Below are 7,115 nucleotides of genomic sequence, written 5' to 3' on the forward strand. Positions count from 1 at the left end.
GGAAGATCCTAAGCAGCACAGAGGGTAGCAAGCTAACTGCTCCACAACTGGACTTTGAAAATGCAAATAAATGGTGTAAAGAAATTTTAAGAGCCCACAAAAAATGGGCTCTGCTGTTTGAGATGATTCCGATTTGTGTAGCCATTGGCCCCTTGTATGTACCTTGGCATCACTCAGGTTATTCATTCACAGCCTGGAGGAAAGGGAAAAAGAACGAGATTACTTGTTTTAGCTGTGGGAGCAAAGGACATGTTGCCTAAAATTGCCCTGCTGAACCTGTGTAGGCAGCACAGCCATTATCTGTCCCTTCAACAAAACCTCCTATTATCTGTCCAGAGTGTAGATGAGGAGATCGTGGCCCCCGTGCAAGGGCTTGATGTTTACAAGCTGCTGTAGGCCATGATGATCATGGTGAGTGGAGGGGACAAAAGCCCAGCAGGTCCTGCCTCCTGTGTGCTGTATCGTGAATTCCACTGGGCCCGCTGAATTTTTAGACTGCTGGCCCACCATGCATGCCATGATACTCGTGCTGCACTCGGCTTGAGCCCTGGGAGCTGCAACAACTTTCTGTAAAAAAGAAAGAAGAAAGAAAAAAATGGCAGCCAAGACTACAGAGGCTGGGGAAACCCCAGGGTTGGGGCACTGGAGATGGAGCCCTGGTGCCAAACAGGAGTTCCAGGATCTTGAAAACAGGGTATGGATCTTCTACAGGTAACACTGACAAAGGCCCAGCCCATACAAGTGCTGACTTCCAAACATTTAGTAAAACTTTACTTATTTCCCTTACCATGAAAATTCCTTATAATCCTCATGGTCAAGGAATTGTTGAGTGTGCTCAACGTACACTCAAAATTAAATTACTAAAACAAAAAGGGGAAGCCTTGCCTACCAAAGAGTCACACCTGATAGTACACCTTCATTTGCAGTAAACACTATTAACCTTTTATGTCCTGGTAATGATGGGACTACAGAACAGAAACACATTTCAATCAGGTGGGGAAAAAAGCTAGGAAAGGGTCTTTGGAAAGATCTTCATACTGGGACAATGAAAGGGACCCAGCTCCCAATCGCCTGGAGCTCTGAGGGTATGCTTGTGTCTTTACAGAGAATGCTGAAGCTGCCTGTCTGGGTGCCAGAGCATGCTGTCTGGCTGTATCATGGATCCGGACCTGGAGACCTAGTTGATTCTACTTTTCAAGAAACTGATGCTCAGCACTATGACAGTGGTGGCTGGGTGACCACACCATAACTGACAGACAAGAATGGGGCTTGATCCAACCTCAGGACAATTGAAGGAACTGGCCCAGGGTGCCCAGGAGATGACAACCAAAAGTGGGAATCAAAGGTCTGAATAGGTAATACAGTGCATGGAGATAATTGAGGAGAAATTTACATGAAAGAGGGGGACACAAAAATTACCATTATTATGCCAGAGATTTAGCTCAATGGCATAAGGGCCTGCCTGGCAGGTGCAAGGTCATGAGTTCGATCCCTGGTACCAAAAAAAAAAAAAAAAAAAAAAAAAAAAAAAAAAGTCAGAAAATTACCAGTATTCTTAAGACAAAATAAAATACAAAAATTATATATTAATCATAGACAAAAGATTTTATTCCTTCCAAATTCTTCTTATAAGAGATCTCTGCTAATCAACCTACAAATAATTCTGGCTATTTATAATTACAAACTTCTAAAAGTATAAAAAGTTATAATTCAATTTGGTCAAAAATCTATTTCAGTGCACTCTGATTTTGTAAGATGTTTGTCGGTCCAGTCTCTTAAGATGTGTACTTGTTTCTTTGTCTGTTTGTCATGTCTGTGAACAGCTGCTTTTCATTTGAGCTCAACAAGTTTTTCTTTTAGATCATTTGTTCAAAATTTAATTTGTTTTATAGGTTTGAAAAACATGCTTCAACCTGGGTTTCTAGCTGGTCAAAATAATACCAAAATAGGTTTTCCCAGAGATCATTAGAAATTTGTTAAGATAACTAAGGGTACCTTTCAGGCTTGCAGAATTATTGGTCAAGCCTCCCTTTGGTGAATAAAGTATTCACCTGCCTGGATAGTTATCCAGTCCTTGTTCATTAATAGGAAGCCTCAGAGATTTTGTAACCCCAATAAATGTCATTAAAATATATTATTGTGATATGTTATCAAAAGATTAAGTTTTCTAGACAGATTTTTGATTTAAAGAAACTCTGGTACAAAGGTTTTCATATGGCTGACAGTTGACTGTCAATAACCTCATGATGTATTAAATGTATTTGTGCCTCCAGATGCACAGGTCTTCCCCAGTGTAAGACAGGGATTGTTAAAGGTGACAGAACATTGTTTCAGGTTCAGACATCTTCCTTTAACAAAATCTTATGGGGTGTACATCCCATTAAATGTCAGCAAGTTAGGTAAAAGCTTCATATGTACTAGTTACAGATGACTAACTAAAAACGCTATTTTATGTCAGAATAAAAATTCAGATGTGTTATAAAAATTTAATGATTGTCATAATGCAATGTTATGCGTGGTTTTTAATTTCTAATTTTCTATGTAAAATATGTAGCTTTTAATCAACACTTTACAGGGACTTAAATACTATAACCTCCATGGTTGTTAGAGAATAATGGTTTTATGTTGTAAGGTGCTTGATATTTCAACTAAGATAGTAATATTAAGCTTACTGCTTGTTTGGGTGATACATTGTGTCAGTTTGAGAAGTTTAGAAGTTTAACTCAGGGACTCATCAGGGAACCAGGATCCTTACTTTGTATATATCCTTAGCCTGTGCAAGAGGAGGGCACAGAGGTGATGTGAATGCTGATTTTGCTGGCTGCTGCCTTGAACCATTGACCCTGTGCCATGACACCAGCCTTGGTGCCAGTTTATTATGGACTGAAACCTCCACAAACTGTGAGCTAAATAAACCTTTCCTGCCTTAATTCTAGGTGTCAGATATTTTGTCTCAGCAGCCAGAAAAAAGCAACCAAGACGCTGCCTCTATTACACTGTAATGTCATTAATCTTCTTTTCTAGATGTCCAACAGTGAGGTTTAGAGATCAAAAACTAGAAAGACAGATGGGCTAGGAATGACAGCCAATATTTTGGTCCTGGCTCTACAAAGTCATTGAGGACCCAGACATAATAAAACCTATGCTGTGCTGTCCTATTACTTGGTAAGTCACCACTTTTGTGACCAAAGAGAATATGGGGCCACAGAGGAAAGTGATCAACGGTGTACAGTGTACCTAGGGAGAGTCACTAAGAGAAAAAGATCTCCCAAGCTTTCACAGAAAGCAAGTTAGTCAAGCAATGTCTGTGACTCATCCAGGTGGCTGACACTGACAGGTGAACAAAGAGGTGCTGTACATGGTTCCAAGGCTCCTGAGGAGACTTATCTGACCTTGATAGATATTATAGACCCTGATAGATAGTAATAGATTATTGCAATTAGTACCAATTTTAGTTTAACTTGGTCTTGAATACCCTGCAGAAAAGTATAACTACAAGAGGTAAAAAACAATGCTAGAGTAAAATGCTAGCTATAAAAGAAACTTAAATCACGAACCTTCTGACAATCTCCAGCTATACTGGTAATGGATTTCTGTTATGGACTAATGGGCTGTATAGGATTAAATTGCTGAATTCAGGGGCTTAGAATCCTTGGATTGAAACTCTTTAGGCTAAGAGTAAGTTCTCTCAGAATGAAAAGGCTTGAAGAAGGTTTTCTGCAGATGCCTAAACACAGTTCCTCCAACTTCAACTGACCACCCATCACTTGCAACTACAAAACAGAAAGGGGGGAGACATGGGGCAAGGCAGAAACTGGAGATCTGATCACATTGTGCAGAGCTGAGTGAGGCCATCCTGAGAACAAGGAGTGCCCACGGGGAGGCACATGAACCACTGTTCCAGTCCAGGGAACACCAAGGCCTTAGGCTACCGTGCAGGCAGGTTGCCAGACAGGATTGCCACGTGACAGCAGCCTGCTGACCATATAAATAAACATGCTGGGGTGGTGCAGCAGTTCCTGTCCTCCTGTCCAGAGAGACGGCTCCACCGGACCTCCACTTTCTGTGTCTTGTCTTTGTTTCTTCCTTTGTGCTGCCCTTCAAAGTCTTCACCCTGGGAAATTTGAAAGCCCTGCAGGCTGCAGCACGGGAGTGCATTTTTTGAAACACAAAGGTAGTCAAAAATCTTGAGGGTGAAGAATCTCTATGAAAAAATATCCTCATTTTATGACTTAGGTTTGTTCTTTGTGCTGCTGGGGATCAAAGCCAGGACTTCTGTGTGTCAGGCCAGTGTCCCCCGCCGGGTCACCCTCCACTCATCCTCACGGGCTTCCACCATTCAACAGCTGGCAGTTGCTTGCTGCTGAGAGATGCTTCCAGCCTCTCATGAGCTTTTGCTTATTGAGGACGTAATTATTATTAAAGCTTTGATTTCTCTTTTGGATGGAAATGAAAACTCCTAAAGAAGATCACTGAAATAAATAAAAATTCATACCAGCTTTGGAAATAAGTTGATGGGGCTTAACAATACAGAGACTTAGAGAAATACAAATTTTTAAGAGCTTACAATATAGAAGAAGCTCCCATTTTTATTGCCTTTCCTAAGAATAACTTATATTAATCATATCTGCCTATTATGGGCCATCAAGTATTTTTGAGACCATCAGTATTTTTGAGACTAGGAAAGGTTACTTCTGGCTGACCATGAGCATTTGAATAGTAATTTTCTGGTATTCCTTCCCTAGATAATTTGGCCAGACTTGACCATGGTTATTTTCATGAAGTAGGGTAAGACTCAGCTCTGTGCTCAGCCTGGTCCTATTTAGCTGGGCTTTGGAATTTATTTTAGTGCATTGCAGTGCTAATAAAACAGGATAGAAATGTTAGCAGTGTTTGATTTGGGTCGGGGTTCACAACACATCTTAAGAGGCTTATAATCATAGTATCTCCCAATGCAGACCATTGTGTTAAGAAAAGAGATCTTTTTCTTTCTCCATTTAAAAAAATGCGGTGCAAATACGCACACCCTGTGCGCCACCATACCGACCATTTAAGGTGAGTACAGTGTCGTTCACATCACTGCTGCACAGCAGTCACTGCCGGCCGCCTCCACTTTCACCCTCCCAAGTTGGTCCCCACTAACCGCAGCTCCCCCGTCCTCTTTGCCGTGGCCCCGACAGCCACCCAGTTTCTGTGTCTGTAACTTTGACTATCTCATCTAAATGGAACCGAATATTTGTCCCTTGGAGTCTGGTTTAACTTAGCCCGAGATCCTTCCGTGTCACCCAGGGTGCAGCACGTGCCAGAGCGGCCTTTCTTTTCAAGGTTGAACGATAGCCTGTGGCCCGGGTCCCTTACACTTCGCTGACCATCACAGACATCACACTGCTTCGCCTTCTGGGTGCTGCACACGTGGTGTGCAAATCTGTTCAAATTGAGAGTTTCTCTCCTTTTGGAAAGGGAAGGCAAATGGGAAAATATTTTTCTTGAGTAATTGTGATGCAAAATTCTATCAAACCCATTCTTTTTTTTAGGTTTTGAGAAGTCACAGTTCATGTAGAGCCTGAAACTTTTTTTGGAGCACAAATATTTATTGAGAGAAAGAAAGCTTCTGTGTGTGTGAGAGAGAGAGAGAGAGAGAGAGAGAGAGAGAGAGAGAGAGAGAGAAGAAGAGACAGAGAGAGACAGAGAGAGAGAGAGAGAGAGAGTGTTAAGGCTTAACTCTAACCAATGCGCCTCCTCTTGTTCTGTATGCGCCGATAGGGTTAAGTTTCTAATTCTTGTAAAAACTTAGGTTTCAGCTTCTTGTAACTTCCTCCGCCTTCCACATGTTATTGCTAATGAGCTGTCCCGAGATCACTAACTTTCTACTTTCCTCTCCCCATGTTATTGCAGATGTGCTATTCCGAGATAATGTTTATCTGCAGGATGCACCAAAAGCTCCAGATGTTATCAGAACTAAGTCGACAGCTTTATAGTTTCCAGATGCTGTCAGGACTAAGTCAAAGCTTAACAGCTCTGTGAGTTTTCTCTCTCTCTCTCTCTCTCTTGCTTTTAAATTCCCTTTCTTCAGCCTGTGTGGTGGGCAGTCTCTGGGTCAATCCTAAGGAGGCTGCGTCACCAGGCCTGGCCTAAAATAAAGCCTTTGCTCCAAAATTCTTGATTCCTTGCTTCCTTGGATTTTATTCCGGGGTCTGAGCTATCTCAAGAGAGAGAGAAAGAGAGAGAGAGAGAGAGAGAGAGAGAGAGAGAGAGACAGACAGACAGACAGACAGAAGGGGTTCCAAGTGGGTTGCCCTAGCCTGAAATTCTTATTTTATTTTTAAATTTTTTTTTGTCTTTTTGAGATAGGCTTTTACCATGAAGTTCAGGCTGTCCTTGAACTCAGTTTGGGTCCAGTCTGGCCTAGAAGTCACTCCTGCCTCAGCCTCCAGAGTCCTGGAATTACAGGCGTGTGCCCCACACTTGGCAGTAGCCTGAAATTCTTGAGTAGTAATTTCCCTCCTTAAAAATACAATTGAGTTAAAATCAAAGAACCCTGACACCTTAGAGAGCCGCTGCGTTAGTACTGGGTCATGATTCCAGCACTTGTTAAATGAGGACCTTCTCCCCCCAACCCACACATGATTGCTGAGAAGGAGCTCATCTGACCTCATGGACATTTGTGGTCCTCGATAGAAAATCCAGAGCCAGGGTCTTAGGGAGGCCTGGGGAAAACCACTCCGTGTGTCCAGGAGATTAGAGAGTGTTACACTGTTTGTGGGAGAGAATAGTGTGTCTGTGAGTTTCATTTTGTAGGGTTACTTTAACAGGACAACAATAAGTTAACACACAACTGAGAAGTAGAAACGCTGGAGCAGTGGGACCAAGGAGGGCTTTTACAGAATTGAGGCCTGGCAGCTCAGGGAGAGAAGCCACTAAAGCTGCCCCCGGGCACTGGAAGAACCCCGTGCCTTGCAGTTACTCCTGATGAACAGCAGATGGCAGCGGAAAGAGCCACCGCGCAGCATTGCGGGCTCTGGCCTGGAAGGAGGGCTTTCAAGAAAATCTTCAGCCAGTTGTACAACCAAAGGGCAGGAGTCCTCAGTCAGTTATTAATTATTTAGATTTTCAGA

The 7,115-nt window shown here is 42.5% G+C and overlaps 1 long non-coding RNA gene across 1 annotated transcript; it reads left to right on the plus strand.

Annotated features, from left to right (window-relative positions):
* The first annotated feature begins 245 nt into the window (after window positions 1–245).
* On the plus strand, window positions 246–1,543 carry LOC134472036 (uncharacterized). Its single transcript, XR_010041860.1, has 2 exons — window positions 246–694; window positions 1,106–1,543. It is a non-coding gene; the product is annotated as an uncharacterized LOC134472036 (long non-coding RNA).
* Window positions 1,544–7,115: the final 5,572 nt, after the last annotated feature.

Source organism: Cavia porcellus, unplaced genomic scaffold, assembly GCF_034190915.1.
Source record: "Cavia porcellus strain 051 isolate PalLab524CR breed Dunkin Hartley unplaced genomic scaffold, mCavPor4.1 scaffold_21, whole genome shotgun sequence".
Taxonomy (NCBI): Eukaryota; Metazoa; Chordata; class Mammalia; order Rodentia; family Caviidae; genus Cavia; species Cavia porcellus.